At 35.2% G+C, this 25,003-nt stretch overlaps 1 long non-coding RNA gene across 2 annotated transcripts; it reads right to left on the bottom strand.

The window, feature by feature from the left end:
* Window positions 1-24,501, bottom strand: LOC106030468 (uncharacterized). Of its 2 annotated transcripts, XR_007168719.2 has the most exons (6): window positions 24,405-24,501; window positions 21,859-21,917; window positions 16,323-16,364; window positions 11,494-11,613; window positions 10,695-10,980; window positions 1-696 (listed from the first exon to the last, which is right to left on the bottom strand). It is a non-coding gene; the product is annotated as an uncharacterized lncRNA (long non-coding RNA). The 2 variants fall into 2 exon arrangements; XR_010830561.1 differs by lacking the exon at window positions 11,494-11,613 and having other exon boundaries at window positions 10,695-10,761.
* Between the last annotated feature and the right edge of the window lie 502 nt (window positions 24,502-25,003).

Here is a 25,003-nt window from a genome sequence, read left to right as displayed (position 1 = left end):
ACATGGGGAAGAAACATTTGTAATATCTCATACAACTGCTAAAAGCAGCAATTGTGTTGTGAATGGTGAATCTTCTTCTCCAACAGATTAGAATTCGCATTAGGGGTAGATAGGTCAGATTTGCAAGGTATTTTATAAAAAGTGAAGAAATCTTGCAAATATTGTATTCAGAAACATTTTAGCAATGCTATATATGCTAGCACATCACTAATTCTTTGTTGACAGTTCAAGAGAATTTGTTTGTTTTGCTTTTTAACTAAAGAAATACATTATGTTTAAACACATATCATCATTTGATTGTGGACATGGGAAAGAGTTTGTTTTGGAGAATGGCCAGTACTCAGTTTAAAATACAAAATGAAGACCTACAAAGTGCAAATAGTATGGATATAAGATTATAGTCCAGGTAAATGTAGAAGTATTACTGTAATACGTCCAAATCAGAGTAAGCATTAAGTTATGCTGTAAAACAGTGTTCTTTTTTTTTTTTTTTTTTTTTTTTTCCAGGTTTGTTATTGTCATTGGTAAAGAATCTTTGTTGGTTATTTTTTTCCTCCCAGAAGTGCAAACTGCTTCATGTCAGCGATTATGCTTGCTTTGCACAGTAGAGGACAGCACGCATTTTTTCTTTTACTGCTGACTCTATCCACATTTTGCTTGATATGCTTTTCCATCCCCACCTTCACCTTCTGCACTCTGTGAACATAAAAGATAAAAAATAGATTAAATGCAAGGGAGCTGAAGAAACTGAAGTAATCACACAGCTTTGCTTTCCTATACTCAAAGTAATATTGTCACTTTCTCCAGTAAGAAGAATCTCTCATATACCTTGTGGGATTCAAATGAAAGGGTATCGTAATGTTAAAAATTCAAGACTACATTTTGTCTTAGTCCCTTATTATTCAAGTATACTAATTGAAATCAGAGTTAGTATTTGACACAAATAAAAGCAGCACAATCTGGCCCAGAAAATCTCTGAAACAAGTAGTGTGCATTGACCATGATCGTTATTTGAACAGAATATCTTAAGATTTGTCTAAAACAATAGTGTTCTGCAATTAACATTTTTAGTGTCTATTGCAATAAAAACCTTTATTTTAAGTAAGAGAAAATATTACTATTCTGATTTCAGTCTGTTAGATACACTAAAGTGTTTCTTTTTTCTTTATATTTTATGGTGCAAAAATCTCTTATTTTCAAACAATATACTTTCTTTCTCTTCAGAAAAGAAAGAGGGTTATCTATCAATATATGTTTTGGCATTGATTTCTAAATGAGTGTGATTAACGTAGTGCTGTAGCACAGACATTCTCTTTGTGTCTGTATGTGTGTTTGCATGCTTGAGATAGAGACCTTTTCTCTCTATTTCCCTCTCTCTTTTTTTGGCAACCTGAACATAAAGATCTATTTTTTGACAGGCTGCCACTCTCAAGAGGGCATAAAATCTGCATTTCCTTTCATCTGTCTGGATTAAGAGATTATCCTGCAGTCTGCTTGGTGTCTGAAATACTTTATATCCTTCATCTTTGAGTTCTTTAAACTAATATTACAACAACAGGTGTGTTTCTAAGATTTGGCACATGTGTAGAAGAGTGAAAGGTTTTATCACATGGCTGATTCATATCTTATAACCAGATTTTTTATTTTTTATTTTTTCACAGAGAAGTTATTTTAGAAAGTAACAATATCATAATAAGGAAGTCATGCTTTTTATTCTTGCTTCATTTTATGATAAAAGTACATCAAACAACAAAGTTGGAAGCCTGCCCCTATTATTTGATCCAATTTCAGAAGGGAGGAGGGACTGGAGATGAGAAGAAAAGAAGGGAATTAATTAGAGCAGTAAAAACTGTATGTGAAGAGGAAGATTTGTACAGTGGTCTCAAGTGCAATGCTAGAATAAGAAACAAAATTTTATTTAAAAAAAACTTTAGAAGAAAGTGCTGTTCCAGTTAATTGCTTCCCAATTTCCAATTTCTAAACTAATTCTAACAGCTCTAGACTAACTGTGTCTACCTTGGCAACACCCCTACCCTACAAGCAGAAATACCACAGCAGCTGGAAGGGAGCATCTGGGGTGTCCTACTGTTCACTGCTGTCAGGTATATATCATTCACCCTGACCTTCACCTCTCTAGAGACTCTCAATTAGTTTGGGCCAGGTGTCCTGGGCCAGGTGCATGGTAGCACTGTATATTTTACTGAAGATGTTTCAGGGAGGTACCACCAGCAAGAGGCCAGAGATGGCCACTTTATAAACAAAAACAAAGTAACCCAACTGAAGAGAAAAATAAGGATGAAAAAAAAAAAAAAACAACACATTTTTGCATACACAATTGGATTGTACAGTCCTATTATAGTAACGGCTCCCAGCAAGTGCTTTAGGTATGATCTTTCAGGTATTACTTTAGGTATGATCTCTCTTTCTCTAGGTCTTTCATTTTTAAATCAGACCTTTCCTCTATTCTTATACTCAGTTCCTAATCTATTTTATTAATAATTAAGTCTACCATCTATCACAAAATATATCAATGAATTCCTTACCTGTCTCAGTACCTTATTCCCTTACTTGTTTTGTTTGTTTCTTTCTTTCAAAAAAACTCTAATGATTCTTAATCTTTTCAAACTGCTCTGGTATACCTTTAATCCTTTCTGTAGTGCTTCCCAGTAAGAACCTAGACACTCCTCAAACCCTGCATTTAGAACTCAACTGAGATTTATATAACATCTAATGTATGCGCTGTCCCTGTGCATAACAGTGAACTTCATTCATAATGGAGTGGGATGAAAGTCTCTGAGATATTTTTGGGATCTTATTATTTGTTGCTGGTAGTACCAAATTTATAGAACGGATTTTTAGGTAGTCAAGACCATATAGTCACTACCTAAGTAAAACATAGAATCTAAATGGGGCAGAGCTCAGAGGAGAAAAAGAACAAAAGGACTTTTCTACACATCATCTAGTTCTTTGCCTGAGTGAATAGCCAAGCTGTATTCTCAAGCTGGACATATAATAAATAAGAACAAAATAAAAATTCTGTCTTGTAATTATACTTATTGCATTTTCAATTTTGTTCTTCTATTTCACTCTACAGTTCTCACTCCTTGAAACAATTAAATATTCATTTTTGACCTCTTTTTGGTCAAATGGAAAATTATAATAAAATATTTGGAAAGGAATTTAAATCCTGATGCTAGAAGACACTTAACTATGTGCTTAAACTTCATATAGAATGCCCCCAATATAACCAAAATACAAATAAAGGTTTTAGACTTAGTAGTAGTAGTAGTAGTAGTAGTAGTAGTAGCAGCAGTGGTAGTAGTAGTAGTAATAGTAGTAGTAGTGGCACACTCAAGAATAAAGAAAAGTTTGAGAGAAATTGGTTGTGCAAACCAGGCTAACTAAAAGTGTTTGATGAGGAATGAAAAGCTAATGTTTTAGGTGTAGGAATACCAGAAACAAAGACCACGACTTAAAAGTGCTTAAAATTGATTGCTTTTGCATGGGAATGACACAGGGCATAGACAACAACATAGACAAGAAAATGAGATACAAGACTCAAGCAAGTGAGATGAGGAAGACCTAGATGTATGTTTACTACTCTTTATTTTGATATCCTGGGCTGAAACCAGCAATAAGACAGTTGAAACATTGAGAACAGAAAAAAATAAACAGAAAAATAAATAAATAAATAAATAAATAAAAGTGAAGGAAAGAACAGAGACAATCTGTAAGAATGAGAAGGAGAGGGCAGAAAACCAACATCAGTACACAATGAGATAACAGATCAAACCAGAAAAGCAAAGAGCTGGAAATTCTGGCTCCTTCTTTGAGACCATCCAGAAATAACAGACCACTTGCAAGAGACTGAAAGATGCACTGGGGATAAGAAGGAAGAATTATGCACTGCAGCTGTGGGATTGAACACTTGGAGAAGTCCTGTCTCACTCACAACAAGCAAGTGCTTCCAATAGCTGGCATGTTTCCTCCTGGCAAGATAGTTAGTAACATTAGACATATTTGTACTAAAATTATATAGCTCAAGCATTAAAAAGCACATCAATTTGCTAGTATGCATTTCTTTATATTGTTGCAATATTACTGGCATTCTGTGAAGATCAGAGTGGGGGAACCTTGGTGATATTTCATTGCAGTGACACAGGTAACAAGAAAAAGCTCTACTTTAAACATACAGAATGCACACTATCAGCTTTATTTTGCTGTTGTTATCAGAAATGTGCATTGTATTATACAGATTTGTAATTAATTCCAAATGTAAACTAAGCTGAAGTTACTAAATTGGACGATGTGTACTCCCATGAGAGACCTGCAGGGAAGATAGTTTACAGGGGCACGAGAAACCTTATATTGTGTGGAAAAGGCAGCTGTTCTGTGCAGTCCCAGATATTGCCAACAGCTTTGGTTCAACCAATGCTAAATCAACAGTCGGAAAAGTATCCTGCATTCACCAAGATTATGGAGGGTGTTTCCTGGAAAGCAAATGACTTTGCCTTAGAAATAGTACTGATTTACAAAGCCAGGCGGTGTATCTTGCTAGGGTTTTAACATACAAGGCAGCATGTTATATTCATGCATGGGACATGACTTGAATTTTAGAGAGACCTAATGATGCTGCAGGAAGATTCTGCAGCAAGGTTTTGAGTATGTCCATGGTGTTGATGTGTCCAGAGCAATCAAGAGAACCTTTCAAGAGGACTTAATAGAGGAATGTAATGTCTATATCATTAGTCCCTGGAGTTTCAACCTTGCAAAACTTAAAACATTTTGATTTTTTTTTAATTTAAAAATAGTGTTTTACTCTAAACTTTCCTCTGGCATGTTTAATACCTTTTATCTCATTGAAAACAAACATTCTAATCAATTTTTTTTTTCAAACTTGTGATTGGCACTAAAGTTGCGCCAGGGGAGGTTTAGGTTGGATATTAGGAAGAACTTCTTTACTGAAAGGGTTGTTAGCCATTGGAATGGGCTGCCCAGGGAAGTGGTTGAGTCACCATCCCTGGAGGTCTTTACGAGACATTTAGATGTTGAACTTAGTGATATGGTTTAGTGGAGGACTTGTTAGTGTTAGGTCAGAGGTTGGACAAGGTGATCTTGGAGGTCTCCTCCAACCTAGATGATTCTGTGATTCTGTGACTGAATAAAAAATTAAAACATTTCAAAGCAAAGAATTTTATATCAATATATATGTGTATAAAAAGTTAACAAACTCACAAATCCATTTTCATTCAGTGTTACTCTAAAGCCTTTCCAAGTCCATTCTTTCCAAATAACAGTTCTCTACTCCATAACTATGATGTACATTCTCTTTTTCTTGTTATATGACCTTGTACAAGTTCAGATTAACCTTACCATCTCTTTACCAAATGACGCATAACGATCTTTATTACTAACCTGCCTCTAGTATTATTTACCGCTCTACCAGTGTTTATGTCATCCACAGATTTATTTGTATTGATTTTATATTTTCTTCTAGAACATTGATAAAGACACTGAACAACACTGGTCCCTGATGGATGCACATACAGGAGAGTCTGTAAACTATAACCATTCATATGATCAGTCTTTAATACATTGAATATGGATTTTGTGAATTTTGAACAGTGCCATATTTTTTGCAGGTTTTTATGCCTTCTTAAAGCAAATGTCTTTGTGTTCTATCTCTAGGTATATTATAAAGGCACAAGTACTACCCTAAACCAAATGTATTCTCATCAAAAATACACCATTTGTTTAATAAGAGCTGTTTATTATAAAACTATGCTAATTGCCATTAATTATGCTAGTCTTTACTGATTACATCCCATATTATTCTCTATTGATGCCTAGATGAAAGCCAAGCTAACCTATCAGTGCTTTCTGAGTTTACATACTTAATCTTCCTTAAATTTTGGTGCAACAAAAATTACTGATTGTTCTAAAACTCTGAATAAGTTGATATTTGAGAACTGGAAAAACATCCTTTGCCACTTCCAGCTGTCATAGGCCACAAAACTGTGAAGTACCTCTGTACACATACTGAGGTCCACTTTAAAACCATTTCCTCACGCCCCTCTCCCCCACACCAACAAATACATTTATTACAGATTTGTTCCAATTTTTTTCTCATAGCCAGCTTGCATATACTTACCTTTAGACCAGCATTATCTTTTATCCTTAATGGTCATACTCCTTCCCAATATTTTCACCCTACTCTGCTGATATGGAGTATTTATACTCTTTCAAATTCAGCTCTTCTTTTTCTATGCTAAACAAGGTATCATTTCTTAGTCTAACCAAGAGAAATACTCCATTCTGCTGATCACAATATTAGCTTTTCTCTCCAACTGTTCTGCTTACACATTTTCTCATGTGTGACCAAATATTTAGCAATGTCTAATGAATTGTATTTTTCCTATTTTAATAGGAAATGCATCACTTTTTTTTCCTGAGACACACTAGATCACTAGCTCATAGGTATTCTGTGGCTAACTAATACACCCATCTCTCTCTTTTTCCATGTCATTTCAAATGAATGACACTCTCTGATTCAAGAGCAGTAGTTCACAGTCAATGCTATTCAATGTTTTTTTTCTGTGATTTAAAAATATTTAACTTATTTAATGTTTGCTGTTAATAAACCTCTCAAGATACTAATAGAAGAGAATGTATTTCACTTTCTCTACAAGAATGGTTTGGGTTTGAAGGAACCTTAAAGAGCATCTAGTTCCAACCCCCTGCCATGGGCAGGGACGCTACCCACAAGATCAGGTTGCCCAGGGTGCCATCTCTTAGTTGAAAACAGTTACCATTGTCCTGTCACTATTTGTCTATGTAAAAAGTCACTCTCCATTTTTTTAAATAGTCCTCTTTAAGTACTGAAAAGCTGTAATTAGGTCATACCAGAGCTTTCTCTTCTTCAGGCTGAACATCCCCAGTTCTCTCAGCCTTTCTTCATACACGTGGTGCTCCAGCACTCTGATCACTTTGTGGCCCTCCACTGGACCCACTCTAGCAGATCCCCTTCCTTGTGTTGGGGGCCCCAGACCTGGATGCAGGACTCCAAGTGGGGACTCACAAGGGCAGAGCAGAGGGGCATAATCAACTCCCTCAACCTGCTAGCCACTCCTTTGTTGATGCAGCTCAGGATGCAGCTGGCCTTCTGGGCTGCAAGCATGAGTGTTTCACTCAGTCTGTCCTTATGTCTGGGATTGCCCTGATCCATGTGCAGCACCTTGCTCTTGGACTTGTTGAACCTCATTAGGTTCACATGGGCCCACTTCTCAAGCTTGTCCATATCCCTTTGGATGGCTTCCCTTCCTTCTGTGGTATCAACTGCACCACTCAGCTTGATGTCATCTGCAAACTTGCTGAGTATGCACTCAACCCCATCGTTTATATCATTGATGAAGATATTAAACAACAGTGGTGTCAAGATGGACTCCTGAGAGACACCACTCAACACCAGCCTCCACCTGGACATGGAGCCAGTGACCACAGCTCTCTGGCTGCAGCCATCCAGCCAACTCCTTATCCACTGAATAGTCCACCTTTCAAATCCATATCAAATCCATCTCAATTCATCCTGATCAGGATGTCATGTGGGATCATGTCAAAGGCCTTACAGAAGTCCAGGTAGATGACGTCAGTCTCTCCTGGTCAACTGATGCATTCACTCCACCATAGAAGGTCACCAGATTGATCAGACACAATTTGATCTTGGTGAAGCCATGCTGGCTGTCTTAGATTACCTCCTTGTCTTTCATGTGCCTTGACATTGCTTCCAGGAGGATCTGTTCCATGATCTTTCCAGGCAAAGAGCTGAGACTCACCGGTTGGTAATTCCCTGGGTCTTCCCTTCTACCCTTTCTAAAAATGGGAGTGATTTTTCCAGTCACCAGAGACTTCACTTGACCGACAGGGCTTTTCAAATATGATGGAGAGAGGCTTGGAAACTGCATCAGCCAGTTCCCTCAGGGCCCTGGGATGCATGACATTGGGCCCTATAGACTTGTACCTGTTCAGTTTCATGGCGTTGTCTCAAACCTGCTCTTGGCTCACAGTTGGAGGGACTTTGCTCCCACAGTCCCAGCCTAGAGTTTCAGGGACTCAAGAGATGTGGGAAGCCTGGCAGTGAAGACTGAAGCAAAAAAGTTTTTGAGTACCTCAGCCTTCTCCATGTCTGTTGTTACCAGTTCTTCCTTCTTGTTTATCAGAGAGGGTACACTCTCCTTGGCCTTTCTTTTCTGGCCAATGTACCTATTATTGACCTATTGACCTATTGTTAACCTATTCTGGCCAATGTACCAATGTACCTCCCTTGTTATTCTTTGCCAAGTACAGTTCCAACTGTGCATTGGCTTTCCTGATCCCATCCCTGCACATCCGGACAGCATCCTTGTACTCTTCCCAGGCCACATGTCCCTGCTTCCACTGCCTGTGCACTTCCTTCTTACACCTCAGTTTGACCAGCAGGTTCTTGCTCAGCCATGCTGGTTTCCTTCCTTCCCTGTTTGATTTCCTACACATGAAATGGAGAGCTCTTGTACTCTATGAAAAGTACATTCCCACTTTTTTCCAAAGACACTATTTGGTGCTCTACCAAACAGTTTAGACTCCTCTGTATCATGGGGATGGTCATTCCTGTCAAAACCTTAAGTAGATTCTTCTCAAAAAAGTATGATGGATCTAATCCTCCTGGTAAAAAGCTTCCATGTGTACTCTCGGGGAATTTTGCCATCTTTTTATGTGGGTAGAAATAAACACTGCGGGGGGGGGGGGGGGGGGGGGGGGGCGGCAGGGGGGGAACGTATATAGAAGATTCACAGAACTGCAGAGTTGAACAGTCATCATTACTTAATGACTTAGTTTTAGACTCATCTTCTGTGTATGAAGAAGGATGAGGAATGTGAAATTTCAAGCCCTTTTTTAACACATAATCCCTGATTTAGATTTTATTTTATTTTTTTTCTGAAATACATGGAACTTCCTTGAATCTATTAAACTTGCAACAAATTTTAAAAGTTTTCTTGAGAGACATTTGGGACTTTCACTACAGATTTTATAAAATTCATGTGGTAGCAGTACTAGAGACAAGGAAAAATGTAGACAATCTAAAAGTGAAACATAATTTCAATTTCAAAAAAGGTAGCTTCAAATTTGATCATTAAAATATGGAAAAGAGATAAGAGATTAACCTTTTTATTTTTTATTTTTTATTTTTTTCTGGAAAGTGATCATCTCTTGTAGAAATACACAGAATAATTAATCTGTATTTGTTGCATGACAGAGCAGAAAACTCTGATACCACTGGGATGGCAGCTGGCCTCCCTTTTTAATTTGCCACTTACGCACTTTTAATCAGTGATTTTCTTCCCCTACCACACACTTATATGAGCTGAGTGACTACTGGCTGTTACAGCTTGTTAGTATGGCTTAAGTTCTTATTCCTGACAGAAATAAGAGGCAGAACCACACTAGAATTTATTAAACATTACTTAAAATGTTTAAGTCTTCATGGAGAAATAGTGAAAGAAGACTGTCATTACTTATTGAAAGCTGCTTGGAGCAAGCTGTTTGTACTTTCATATAAGGATTTTTTGTGCTGACTTTTTCTTAAATATGTTACTATGTGAAATGTTCAGTTGAGCAAGCCAAGCATAGGACTTAGGAGAGGGAGACCAAAAAAGTAGCAATCTCATCTAGAACTAATTAAATAAAAGTTCGTCTACCCTTCTTTCTCTCTTTACCCATTTTTGAGTGTTTTGGAGGTAGCCACTTCTTTCGTCACATCATCTATTTACCTTTCTTTACTAGGGTTTGGCTATGGGTGAAGAACAGTGGGAGATGTGAGAGGCCCACACCCAATATCTGAGGGCCAAGTACTGCCATCATTGTCCATAGCCTAACAAAGGGCAAGAAGCTTTTAGTCTGCTAACAAATCAGTTGGTCTCTTACCTGTACAGTTTCATTTTTCAAACTAAAATTAGATAAAATTATCAGACAAAAGAGTGGTGCTTTCCTGCCCTAACTCACAAATCCAGAAAATGCCATTATTTTTGCTATTAAAAGGCTCTTCCAAACATCTCATGATATGTCAAACTTTTATATGAAATGCATAACCTCTGTCCAATTATGTCTGATGTAACCCCAGTTCTTTTAAAAGGACATACTATCTAATGGAGGGTGTCACTGATGCCTATGGAAAATAGCTAGAAAAATCTTGCAGGGTAGTTTTGGTTTCACTATAGTTTGAGAACATGACAAGCAAGTTTCAGTCTCTTCATTTGGCGTGTTTGGCTATCATGATTTGCACAGATGTTTCAGAGATCTTAGAAAAAAACATTATTTGGAGGGTAGTATAGAAGCTCTGTGTTATGTTCTGCACCAAGTCAAACTGTCAGAAATAATCCTGTTGTGAACAATTTTTAACTGTGATACATCACTTACTCAAGTGGACATTAAAAAACTTCCAATGATACATCTGCAGAGAGATGTGGTATTGTACTATAAAACATCTCTTTTGGACAACAAACAGATCCAAGATGGCAATCAGTGTTCCCTAACTAAGGTGCAGCTGGAATTCACAACCTTAGCAAGCCTGGCAGAGCTTTCTGTAATCTAAATAGTTCAAAATGTCACAAGGAGAGACATGAAGGTCACAGAAGTGCTCTCAGCAGCAGTGAAATACCTACCTGGTACTCGCAGCCAGGGCTTTCCTAGTGGTAGGTGTCTGATGAGGTCAGTCTTTTCTCATACAAGCTGTGGACAAAGGGAGGATAGATGTTATTCATCTCCTGCAGTCCCACTGAGGCATCACTCACCCCAGGGCCACATCATTCACTAAGGATTGGAAAATTTAGCTTCTTTTGCTTAGTTTCATCTGAAAGTGTAGGCTTTCATGTCTCATAGGAGAGTGACATAATTAGTGTCCTTTCAGTGGCTCTCAGACTCCTGAGTGAGTGAAAGATGTTCCACTTTCTAGAAAGAAAGAAAGAAAGAAAGAAAAAAACAACAACAAAGGTAATATTTGGACCAATAAGCAAGAAAAAAAAAAGCATACAAAATGCCAGGAATTTTATTAAAATATTGGTTAAACTGTTAGTTATATGAAATGTTGTGTGAGATAGGTGTGTGGTAGAAGGTTGCCTGGACTTTGTGGTGGCAATGATTAGCAATGGCATCACAGGCACCATGCAGCATTTTAATACTAGAAATTTAGCTGATAAAAGATTCAGTTCTGGGCTAGATGGCACTGGGTTCTGAGATTCTGCCTTTTAAAATTTGAGAAGCTATTTACCCATCCTTCCCTCTTCAGTTCTGTTATTAACCAAGTTGTTTGCATTCATATGAATAATAGAAAACCTGAACATTTAAGAGATACATTATCTTTCTCTTTCTTTTGTTGTCATTTTCTATTTATTGTATGACAGCTGGCTGAGCTGTAACTAGAAAAAAAAAATAATAACACAACACTTTTGGAAGCATATCTACCTGGAGATGTTGTTTTAGAAACGTTTGATTCAGCACTGTAGGGTTTTGAATTTCAGAATGAATATTTTATAAAATCTTTTTTGCACTAAAATAAGGTAGTGACTGGCAATGTTGTTACACCTTGAAAAAAAAGAAGAAAAAAAAATCAGCACAATGTTAAACAGTTTTTCATTTTTTTCTTGTTTGCTGCTATTCAAGAATCCAAGACATGAGCAAAGACAGTGGAAGTTGATGGTGTGTACTTCTTTGCAGAGCTAGGCACATAATTAATTGCATATATTACTATACAACTCACATGATCCTGCATCATACAATTCTTAGTATAATCATATACATTTGTAACACGAAGAAGTATAGGAATTGCAACTGATATCAACTGGTATAGCTTCAGGGATAATGCATCTTCTCAGATGATCCCATAGTATTTCATGTCAGAATTTGAAAGAGATTTGAAAGAATTCTACACCATGCTAACAAACTATTTTATTGGATATTTGACACAACAGTGTAGTGGTTTGCTGTTGACATAATAGCATGTTTAGGACCTAACGTATTTTATTCACTGTTCTGTAACCTAGTTTGCCCTCCTCCCTGGCATTTTCAGAATAATTTAAAAATAAAATTGCATGCTTTCTGAAGCATTGTCTCTAATAAGAAATGTTTGGAAACTGAGAACTCACTTGGTCCTCACTTTCATGAAAGATTCATAGTGATTTAGATGTAATGATGATTGGACCATAGAGATATGGAAAGCTAAGTTGTTCTGGCTGTAGTGTTCTCTAGAAGTAGAAACGATTACTGCTACATTTGTAAATATTTATTTAATTACATTTCATGGAAGTCATATGAAGTGAAAATGGAAATAAGAAGTGACTTTTTTACAGTAGGGAAAATTAACATTGAAACGAATACACTGATGCAATAAGTAGAGTGACCATTTAAAAAATATGCTCAACTTCAAACACAATTCAGTACATTTGCTAGAAGAAATAGTTTGTACATCCCTATGGCTAATCTTGGGGTGATGGATGTGTTGGAGGAAGTTACAAATTGTCTGTTTTGGACAGCAAATGACACAAAAATGAGAGTAAATGACAAAAATGACAGTTAAAAACACCTGTTACATGCATTATAGTGGTTGTGGACAAGTGCAGTTTATAATAAACCATTTAAATACAAATAATCACTAAAATTTTCTAGCAGTGTATACAACCATAGTCATATCTTAAAGTTTGCTTTTCCTCTTTCTACTTCTGTGCAAAATCTGGAGACATAAGTTGATGTCATCGTGTACCAGAAATCATATGAGCTATCTGTATTCCAAATAAAGGTCATTACTTGACAAGCTTATTGTTCTGATAATGGCTTTGATTTTTAGTTATTGTACACATTACTAGTAAATGTATGAATCTAAGCCAGTATATCTGTACTGGTAAAACTTCCTAGATAAGCATGAAAATGCAGCAGTTTCAGAATAGGAGCATCTACTCATCTATACTAGTATTGTAAGTTCAATGGTGGTTGTATCATTATGTTGCTATAAGAGTTTCTCAAGAATGCAAACAGGTTTCTGAATATATAAACTTTCCTTGCAACAAATATTTAATCTATGACCTATTTAATCATCCAGAAAAAAAAATGTGGAGGAAGAGAATGTCACAAATGTCACTGCAGGTTCTTTTTGGCTGTAAGTGGCCCAGTGAAATTTACCACAGGGCAGGCTTTCTCCTGGAGCACTGGGGTGTGTGGTTGCTCATGTCAGCTGAGGAATTTACAAAGCCAAGTTGATTCTATATGTTCAGTCATAGTCTCCAGACTATTTATCAGCCTGTCTCTGCTATGCACAAAGTTTGGTGTGGAGATCCCTGAGCTAGCAGAGATGTAAGTCAGGAAATCCACATGGTGCGAATCAGCTCTACGCCTGACCTAAGAAGCTCTGCTCTGCAGCTATCTTTACTAGCTTGAATGCACTGCTGCACAAATGTGGCTTAGTCCGTAGTCAGACCCAAGCTGATTCACATCCAGTCAGCTCAGGGAGCTCTGCACCATGCATGTGCTGCTTCTTGTTCTGCTTATCATTAACAGAGCTGGGTCAGATGTGTTCGTGTTCCTGCTTTAGATATATTTATATGCCTGTTTGTAACCTTTCCTGACCATCACACCATTGAAAAGCTTTGTTTCCTAGTGCAGATATGGACCAACAGTTCATCTTTGTACAGTTTAATACTGGAAACTTTTATATTTGAAAAAGTTACTGTTAGTTTATTTTTAAGTAAATAAAAAATGATCAGTTAATAACAGGGATTATTATATTCTATTCATTTATTTTTACCTTCAGTGTAATAAATTTACCATTAATACACTGGCAGGCATTGCTAAGATTGAGAGAGAGTGCCTATGACACATTACACAGAAAAATGCATTAACAGCTGTTTCCCAGCCTGATTTTTCAGACGATTTTTACTGTGAATGTAAACTTATAATTTCTAGGAATCCTGGACAACAGAAGGTTAAAGCTAGAAAGACCTACTCTTTCTGCATAATTAAAGCCACCTATCCCTTTCCAATCTACATAATACCCATAATTACATGCAAATTATGTGATTTTCAACTGTTTGTAGAGTCTGTTCCTATAATTAAATGCAGCACAACAATGTTTTTAAGAGCTCAGAGACATTACTATGAATCATATGTATCCTGCAGAGCCTCATTATCACAATCAGAACTCAGAAGACAACAATTTTGCAACAAACATTGTAGTTTGATACAATGGATCAGGCGTGAATAATTTAAGGAACCATGGCAAGACCTTGTTGATTGCTTCTCTTAACATTATAAAGAATAATGGCAAAACAGGCTTTTAACAAAGGCCTGTATCTCTGGAGAGATGGCATTTAATATGACTGGAAAGGAATGAGCTGGCATCGGTCCAGCCTGTGAGTGTTCCCGCTTAAAACCCTACAATTAACTTGGCTAATGAGAATCATGTTAAACATAAAGTAGTTCACGACATAAAGTTGAGAATCATCATGCTCCAAGTTAATAGGGGGAAAAGGGACAAATTAATCCAATTACTCCCCTTTTTTTAGTTATTCCAAGGAAAAGTAAATTTCTTCACAATCAGCTTTCAATGCATTTCCCTAATTAATGCAATTTAATAAAATGAAACAAATCCATGATGATATTAGCTGAGTTGTGCTTAGTGAAGTTGGGCTGTATGAAACATTAACTGCAGTGCTGAATCCATTTCTTTGGTCTGGGAAATATATATTTATCATTTCAGTACATTTACTCTGGAATTTCCAATCATGAGGCCTTATCACCATAATCATCATGTCCTGATAAATCTACATAAATTAACATTTTGATCAATGTCATCATTAAGCTCAGTGTAGGAAGAATTCTATCAAAGCTCAGAGTAGGAAGAATTCTATCCCTTGGCAGCGTGTGAGAAAAATAGGCTCCTTGAGAACTTAGGCTTCTCAATGGTAAGAAATCTGATGGATAACTGTCAAACTGTAAATGGAAATAATGTTATCAGCTTTGTTCAACTACTCTCTTCCACAGAGGTCTGTACATCAAAGTGGTTTTGATAATGTTATTGTGTAAACAACAAAAAGTGTATTAACTTTCATCAATATTAACAAGTATTGTCAGAAATTACATTTAAGAGACTGGAGCTTTGATGGAGATTGCCATCTATGACAAAAAGTTTAGCACCGTCTACTCTTCCGCTTACATGTTTTTTGTTGTTCTTTTTTTTATATATTAAGTTCTGGATTTTATTTTATTTTTTTTAATTGGAACTATGCTTGCTACTCAAAATATGGAAAAGATTGAAGTCTGCTACCTAATACTGCAACATCTTTCTATGTGACGCAATTTTATTTTAAAAAATCTGGTAGGATATAATTTAAGCAATGATTATTTATATAGGGGCGATTGGAACTGGGGAAAATCTTCAGACAATGTCACGTGCTTAACAACAAAATCTGTTGAATTAAAGCAGAAAAATGTGCATAATCCTTCTAGTGAACACAACGTCATTCACCCCTCAAAAACCTTACTGCTATAATCATTACCAAAAGGGAAACATCAGAATACTGGAAATTCTGTCACTAATATTAGACTATCCAGTACACCTAATGGAGCAGAAGAAATGGGGCAAATCTGACTGGGACCTCTGCAGAAGAGCAGAGAAGAAACATTTCCCAGAACTGGCCCACAAAGGGTGTTTAAAATGAGAAGACAAGAAAACAAGTTATATGTTTATGGTAGTGTAACTGCACTGATAAAAGTTTGAATACTTCTGTATCTTCATTTCCTAAATTTTCACTGGTGTAGAATTACAGCTTAATCGTTTAATAAGACACAAATATATTAATTTTTCAAATAATGAAATAGGTCTGATGAAGGAAATTAGCACTCTTCTATAGATAAGAGAGAAAGATCTGCAGAGTGCAAGTTATAAGCAAGCTCTAGAAGGTTTTACAATGTCAGAGTGTAAGTTTTATTTATCAATTGTTTTCATTTAAATTATTGTCTTGTCTCAGCTTAATTTTGATTACAGTTGAATAATAAAATTACGAGCAAGAGATCATTAAAGCTAAAATCTAAAACTGATATGTTTGGCTTCAACAAATCTTTAACAAAAGAAGCAGCAGAGCCTCATTAATCTAATATTTGCATATTCTTTATGCTAAAACAATAGGGGGGCCATAAGCATCAATTCAAACTTCTTGCTTTAATTCATTACTTATTGGCCTTTTGCTCAAATCAAACATGGAATGCAAAATATCTCTCGGAGAAAAATGTGGGTCAGAACTTACCAACTCTATGTAATTTGTCTTGTTTCAGATTTGTGGGCTGACCTGTGATGAAAATAAATAAATAAATAAAAATTTGTAGGCAATTTCAGTCTTAAAATTTAAGTTTAATTTTTATTTTAAGCGAGTCTTATTAGAGAGAGAAAAATGTCTTTCTATCAGTTGATAAGGTTCATTTTAGTTATGAACACCTAGGTAATTTTCCATTTACTTTAGCATTAGAAACTGAAACCAGAGGAATTTTTCATTTGCAAAGTCATGAAAGTGTTTATAACATCGCTTTTCAACATTTCAAAATTGAAACACAATTTAAAGAAAATTCTCTTGGCAAAAACTGCTAACATTTTCTACAATTCTAATCTGTAACTTTCATGGGGAAAAAAAAAACAAAAAAAAAAGGTTTGCAATATCTGTAAACTTCTCTTGACAGTGTATTAGTAACTGTGGAAGAACCAGCAGTAACAGTCACAACACAGTTGCTATTTCATTTAAACGTACTCCTTGGAAAACAAATGTTTCTACAGCTCTACCAGTAGTTTGTTCCATCCAGTTGTAGCTAAGCAACAAGCATTTTGTCAAGATTCTGCTGCCACCATTAATGTCCCCAAACATATGGTTTTCCAAAGCTATAATTACAATTTAACAGTAGTAAAACAAGATGGCAACTATCATGGGACACAGCCTTACAGATCTTCATGCTACAAATTAAGCCAGTGGTAATTACATTAACATTGCCAGAAGCAGCAAATCCATTTTCTTACATAAAATCAAATGTTGAACTATTTAGTCTTAGGGTAACAATTTTAACAGTTATTTGCATACTGTATAACGAATTATATCGTTTTCATAGCACTCCTAATAAAGCATTGTAGAAATAATAACATAAAAGTGAAAATTAAGTATCATTTGAACACAGCAATCCTAATGTCTGTCAGTTGTTTTTGTTTGTTTGTTTGTCTGCTTTTTTGTTTTGATCTTTTTTTTTTTTTTTTCAAATCAGTACCAAACATGGGTTGGTCCTGTTCTATGTTCAAAGCAGGGATCTGTGAGATGTACTTCACAGCACCTACTATGTTTGCAAGAAGTCCCAAGTAGGCCCATTGATCTTTCTTACCAGCAGGCCTATCCTAACACTTAATATAGTCATATTGTAAAACACCTGATCTGTGATTATGATTACTCCTTCTATATGAAAAGTCTTTTGCCTACAACCATAGTTATGTTATTGTTGTAGTCAGATTTGCTAGACAACAGGTGATGAACTACTCCATTCTGAAAAACAGCACTTGAACTTCATCCAGATGTATGTTCAATGGAATTGAGTGGAGCTGAGCATATTCATATACAGTTCACATATATTTTCATTACAAGATTTTTATTTTAAAAGGACATTATCATAGAGCTGCAGGTTTTCAAGAACTTATATTGAAGCATATAATAAATTCCAGTGACTTCAAAACATGCAACAGCAACAAAAAAGAATCACTATCATGTTCAACTTCTAATACACTTTCTAAAGAAAAAATAGTCTTGTAAGTTTCCATATTGATGATAAAAAGTACATTTGTTTTTCATTTGTTTTTATCAAGAATGTGATATCTACTTCAAGTAGTTTAGTTTTATAATTTCACAAAAAGTATTCTGCAGTTCTGCCTCTTCGAATATCATTTAAAAATGAATTTAAAAAACAAAAATTGTGTCAAAGCTTTATGTATTAGTTTTGCCATAACATCAAATCATATGCTAACTTTATGGATGCTAAAGAGTTTGTACCTAGGTTCCAGGCCTTATGTCTGTTTCTAAATTCCTAGTGAATGTTTTGCACTTATTAATCACATTTACATTACATGGAACAATATTACATTTCCATTTTTCCAAATTCCTATGAAAATATTATCTGATAACAGATTTTCATTATTTTTATTATATTTTGATCTGTACCCTTGTTCTACCTTCAATGTGAAAAACTGGTTTTATATTCTCTCGCACTATGCCATGTTTTGCAACTGTTTACTAAGGTTTGTTATTTAGAATTTGTTATTGTTATTTAGAATTTGTTATTTAGAATGCATAATATGGGAAATGGAGAAACCATAACTTCCATTGACTTACGTAGATGTTTAAGAACATTGTACTTATCTAACTCTCCCCTCTCACACTTTTTTTTCTTCTCTTCTTGTTCACAGGGAAAGGCAAAAAATAAAGAAGGGAAAAACCTTAACATTTATGTTAAGTCTTTTAGGCTAAAAAGACATTTAAATTTACATTAAAATAAAGTTGATATTTGAAATTGAAAAGGGTGTTTTTTTGTTTCTTTTTCAAAATGTAATTTCTGTTTGAAAGGTGAATAAATCAAATTATATTAAGTATTATATCCAGAGAATAAAAACTTACAAAACCATGTATGGGAGAAAACTGTCCCTATGGCAGAGAGTTAAGTAGAGCATTTTACAAGCATTAATATAGAACATTGTCCAATTCTCTGTTATTGTTCCAATAAAGGGCAAATCTCATATCAGACTGGAGTATGAATTGGATTAAACATGTATTATCATTAACAATTATGATTCTATCATGATGAACTCCATTTGGCCTCAGTTATTGCTGAATGCATCAAGTGGTACCTTGCAGCTATCTTAAAAATCAGTCAGACAGAGGAGAGCAAAAGGAAAAGCAGTAGGAGAGAGCTGCCCAAATAAGAAACAACTACCACTGTATGTTTCTTTGCACCTCTGTGCAACTTCCTTGATACTCTTATTACTTGAACAAATAAAAAAGTGTTTCCAAAGAGATGGGAAAGATTTAGGAAAAAGAAACTGCTAATGGAAGAAGTGGAGTAACTGAGACATCGGTATCACTTAACACATTCACAGCTGTGGGAGAGTTCTGTAATACTCCTATACTCTGTAGTATGTACTACAGTTCAGGGAGATAATCATCTTACATTATTTAGCTAACAGTTTGGTCTCAAGACAGATACCTTCTGTTAAGGAAGATAAATAGTGGCAGTGGAAAATGCAAACAATCCAAAAATAGCTATCTAAGATGGGTGCTACGAAAGACCCCGGTAGAGACCATCAGCATTGTCTACAGAAGAATTTAGTACCTAGTTTATAACAGATGTTTAACATTTCAGAGACTGAAGACAAGTGAGATGTATCCTACTCATACTATACTTACTGCATCAACATATTATTCATGGTTAAAATGCTGAAAAAAATATACAGTTGATTGTTATAAATTCTAGGTGTATATTTGACTCAAATCAACAAAAGACTGACCTCTGTGTGCCTGTTGACACCTGTGAGATTCAGCATATTCACACATAATGAAAAAAAAACATGCTGAATCAGGAACTTCACCTTGTTTTCTCTTTCTTTTAGGAAGTCAGAAAACACAAAAAAAGTGTATACAGTTCTGAAAAAGTCATAGTTCTTAGGAACGTTAAGAAAAATGTAGGAAGAGACGTGGTTTCAACGTATCTAGGCCATATAATAAGATCATTTTGCAATTGCAGACTAGGAGCTACACTTTAAACTTATTTTAAACCTCTATATTTTAGACCTATAACCAAAGTGTGGAGCTACTTACACACAAAAAAAAAATAACTTGCATATATTTTCTATGTGTTGGATTAAAAGAATACTTACTCCTGTTTCCTAAGCCCATCTCACCACTGCTCAGTGTGTAGGTACCACACTGTGATCTAAGTGTTTATTTAAACAGCTACAACTGAGGCTTAATTCACCACAGACACAGCTGTTAAAAACAAACATTTAGATGTGAAAACAGCTCAGTGGACTGCACGGTGCTAGTGCGATGAACAGGAGGAGGTAGCTGCAGAATGCCTGTGTCTCTTTGAAGTGCAGCCATTAGCAAATATTATTGTGAAAACATTGGCTGAACTTGTAAAAAGAAAATAACTCATGCTCCTGCTCTGGTCTGGCAGTGACCACTGAAGTTTTACTTTCCCTTACGCATTACAGGAAAAATGCTGAGGAACACCAAATCTTTACTTGGGATTTAGCCAAAGTACTAACTGCTCAAAAGAGAATGGTTGAAAATAGGTAATAATCACTATTCACACATCTGTTGCATCTGTTACTGCGTTTCCGAGCTTAGTGTGTAGTTCAGGAGCTCTTGGCTCTGTTTATTTTTTAACTGGCCACATCTAGAGTAAATTAGACATATAGTTTAGACTTCTGTCCTTCTTATGTCTAGATTTCAGTGGAATTATTCTGTGTTGCCAGTCTAGATAGACAAATGCTGCAGATTTACCAGTTGTAAATGCTCATAACTCATTCTAAGGTTAGTGTTTATTTTGAATCATTACTATTACTTTGTAATACGATTTTTTTCAAGACCTAAGTATAAATTGTTATTAGATATTAGAGTTTTATGGCACACTGACATCAATTAGTTCATTTTGACGGAAGAGAATAAACATAAAATTGCAAACAGGTATATTTTACTGTATTTTTATCTCTCTGAGAAAAAAAAAAGAAAAAAGAAAAAAAAAGTATAGCTTAATTATCTTATAAACACATACCTAAAATAAATAAATAAATGAATGAAAAATGAAAATCTGAAGCCTGTAAATTGTGTATGTGACAAAACAATGTCCTAGGGACCTTGATGATTATCTTGGAGATAAAAACTACATATATTTATGGGATTTTAAAAATCTAAGAATTTTCTAGTTAAAGATTGTGATTAAATTTATATGCTGATGAAAATCTTGGCAGTTTGTGGAAAAATCTTTTAGTTATGAAGAGAGAAAAATTGCTGATGTGAGAAAGGAAAATAATGGTATATTCTTTTAAAGTTGAACATATAGGTTAGTGCTGAAAGATAAAACTTTAAAATATTGAAAATGAAATAATCTGAACCAAAATTCGGGAGATATTTTTGCTCAAAAAAAAATAGCTATGAACCTCATTTTGTAAAAAGATATTGAATGAAAATATCTTTGATATTTAAACATATAATTTGTCTATAAATTTATATCTACTATTCAGCTGACAAAATCCTCTAGTGTCCAGAGAAGAACGATAGACTATTTCTTAGAGCAACTAAGCCTGAAATCAGTTTTCTCTATAGTTTCATCTGAGATGAAGTAAACTTTATGAAGACCTCAATATGAAACATTAAAGTTTCCTAGGCTACTTATTTTTTTTTCCTACACATGTGCAAGCCCCCCTTTTATTTTATTTATTTATTTATATATTTATTGACAGTGATCCTCAGCAGAGTGATTAAAACCAATAAAGATTTCCAATACAGAATTCACTCACCTGTGTCTCCCCAGAGGGCTTTTCTGCAAGGGTTTTCTGGAACATGTCTTGCCAATTTGTCACCACAGTACTTGCTGGTGATCACAGACACTTCCTGTGACACAAGCCTCGTGAAGGCTTGTGCCACAATTTGTCATTCATTTAATAGCTCAGTAATTAAAGCACTCATCCAAGAGAAAGAAAAAACACATTCAATTATTCTCCTGGCATGATGAGACTGAAATGTAGCCCACACTTCCTTTTACCTTGAGAACAGCACTGCATGATAACCTCCATGCCTTCTTTAGCAGCTGTTTGTGTGTTCCTGAAAGAAATGCAGAATAAGGATTGATTGGGTAAGCAGGCAGAATTCTTTATTAGAATTTGTGTGCCTTGGGAGTATGAATCCCTGAGAGAAAAGGCAAATATTTTCCAACTCACAGACCAGAGCCTCTGCCCTGCCACCTCAGGAAAGAGTATTGCTGCACCATCCCATGAATGGTGTCATTTAGACTGGGGTTGCATCTGCTCACAGTGAGGATGGGCACCCTAGGGCAGATATGTTGTATGTCCCCATTGTCATAACCCTTCAATTCTAGAGGGGATTTTGGATACTGAGTAGAATGTATTTCTCCATACTTCTGTATAACATCTCAGATGAAGAGAGAGATGTAATTTATTGGGTAATCTTGTCTTTAGTGCTCCCCCAGGGTTTTTAAACAATTCCCTTTTCAATGAGCTACTCTTTCTGGATACTTATGGGAAGACTAAAACAAGATTATAATAAACCACTGTACAAAGAGTACAGGTACTTAATTTTGAATTCTTTTACATAACTAGATCTTAAAAATGAGGCATATCACACTATTGGGATACAACTTTCTTTTTAGATCTGTCTCTTCAAGCTTGTTTAGTTGTTTCAACTGAGAACCCAATAGAAGGATAAGATATTCAGAGGAGTACCTAAAATGAAAAAGTGCTAAGAAGTAGCAAGGTGATTATTTAAAGATAATTCAGCAAAGGCTGAAAGAAAATTTATAGTAATTAAAGCAACTACTACAGCAGACTTAAAAAAAACCAAACAAACAACAACAACAACAACAAAAAAACACTCCTCCAAAAAAACAGTCATTTTTTTCTAAGTAAAAGTACCCTGTGGTTTCAGTAAACAGCAGTAAACAGCAAAATAAAGGAAGCTATTAAACGTACAAAGACATCCTTTAAAATATTGAAGTCATATCACATTGAAAAAAATACAAAAAGGGATGCAAACACTGATGAGTTAAATCTAAAAACACAATACAATGGGTCAAAATAGGTTTTGTCAAAAAGATTTACGGAAGGCATAAAAACTGATATTAAACCATTTTCAAACAGATCAGAAAGAGGAAGTTTGCTAGACAATATGTAGGGCCAACAGGTGATCAAAGTGTAAAAGGATGGTAAAGAAGATAAGAATTTAGCAGAAAAGCTAAGTAACTTCTTTGCATCTACATTCACAATAGAGGAGGTACCCAGGCCAGAAGCCTTCATTGTGAGAAACTTACTGAAGGATCAGTCTCAAACTTTATTCTATCTAGTTGTGCCAGGAGAGGTTTAGATCAAACATTAGGAAGAATTTCTTCATGGAGAGGGTGGTTAAGGAGTGGAATGGGCTGTTCAGGGCAGTGGTGGAATCCCCATTCCCAGAGGTATTTAAGAAATGGCACCAAGAAATGTGGTTCAGTGATGGGACTCAGTAGGTTAGGTTGATGGTTGGAGTTGATAATCTTGAAGTTCTTTTCCAATACAGTTGATTCTATGATTCTAAACTGAAGTGTCATTAGGAAAGATTCTAGAATAAACTAGAGAAATGAATGGTAATGACTTGACAGACCCAAATGGCATTCCTCAAAGTATAAAATAGGTGACCCATTTAGCTGTGATGTGTCTGCTGTCTGTTAAAATTGCTTCAGCAGAGGGGGAATGGAGGGTGACAAATATAAAGAAGAAAAAAAAAAATAAAAATTAAGAAATCCCCCAAACCTGAAAAGTAAGAAATCTGATTTCTATACTGAAACAAAAGAAAATGAAGAGAAGAAAAAACAAAACCGGTGGAAAGTTTAATAGAGAATAGATAGTGCACAGATACATATACATAATCACAGCAACATGTGACATGCTGGGAAAGAAAGAACCACTGGCTTTTGAAGAAATGAGCTATGCTTCAGAAATTTGTTAGCATTCTTTAAAGGAGTCATTGTGAGCAAGAACAAGAGTCATCAAGTCGCTATAGGCTATTCCAGTCTCCAAAAAACTTTTGACAAATCTTTTGGCAAAAACTCTCAAGAAAACTGGGTTGGCACTGAATAAAAGGTAAGTTCATAAAAAAAATAAACTGTTTAAAGGAGTAAAATTAAAAAGTAAGAATAACTGTTTGGTAAGAATAGATGACTAAAGCCACTATTAGAATCCTATAGCAATTAAAGCTAGAATCTGCCATATCAATCAGTGATTGATAAAATTATGTGAATGAGAACACATGGGTTGTTAAATTATTTGGGGTAGTGAAGCTGAATATTGAACAACAACATGTCACAAATGAATCATGATACTATGTGGCTGAGATAGAAAATGGCAGCTGAAATTCAAAGTGTATTAAAATAAAATGGTTTGTATGGGGGAAACACATCTTAATTTCAAATACACAATGATAGGATAGTGAAAGAAGTTTCACAAGTGAAATCAATAATTTTTATACAAACATCAGCTCAGTACCCAGTACTTATAAAAGAAACAAGTAAAATATTAAAAATTAATTGGAAATGAATACCTGGAAGAACAAGAATCTTCATTACACCATTATACAATCCACAGTATGATCACATCTTGATAATTGTTCTGGCCAGACCATTTCAAAAAGGATATGGTTGAACTGCCGAAGATGAAGAAAAGAGTGAATTAACTTCTATATGAAGGACAAGTAAGTAAGTGAGGAATTTTATGCTGAAAAAAAAAAGATGTTAAAGAGGTCTTTAAGACTGTGCAACAGTAAAGTTAATAGAAATTAAATATTCCTTAACCCCCATGTTATGAGAATATTTTATGATACCCTACTGTTAATAAAAATTTAATGAAATTATGAAGTAACAGGTTTAAAACTAGCAAAAGGTGATTACATTATGTCCTTTCTTATATTCTCCTTAGACATCTGTATGGGTCCCAGTTCTGACTGGTTTCTTATTTAATGTAGCAGAGCTGTTTCTATTTTGTTGCATTCTTATGTCGTTTGATAATCAGAAGCTGTTTCTTTCTTAAATATTACATGAACATAATAAAAAGATTAAAGGGTTAAAAAAAAAGAGAAAAGAAAAAAAATGTCAGGTAGTGCAAAAAATTATACACCATTACATCGATTTATAAATACTTTCA

The sequence above is a fragment of the Anser cygnoides genome, chromosome 3 (assembly GCF_040182565.1).
Source record: "Anser cygnoides isolate HZ-2024a breed goose chromosome 3, Taihu_goose_T2T_genome, whole genome shotgun sequence".
Classification (NCBI taxonomy): Eukaryota; Metazoa; Chordata; class Aves; order Anseriformes; family Anatidae; genus Anser; species Anser cygnoides.
This window is presented reverse-complemented; position numbering and strand designations above follow the sequence as displayed.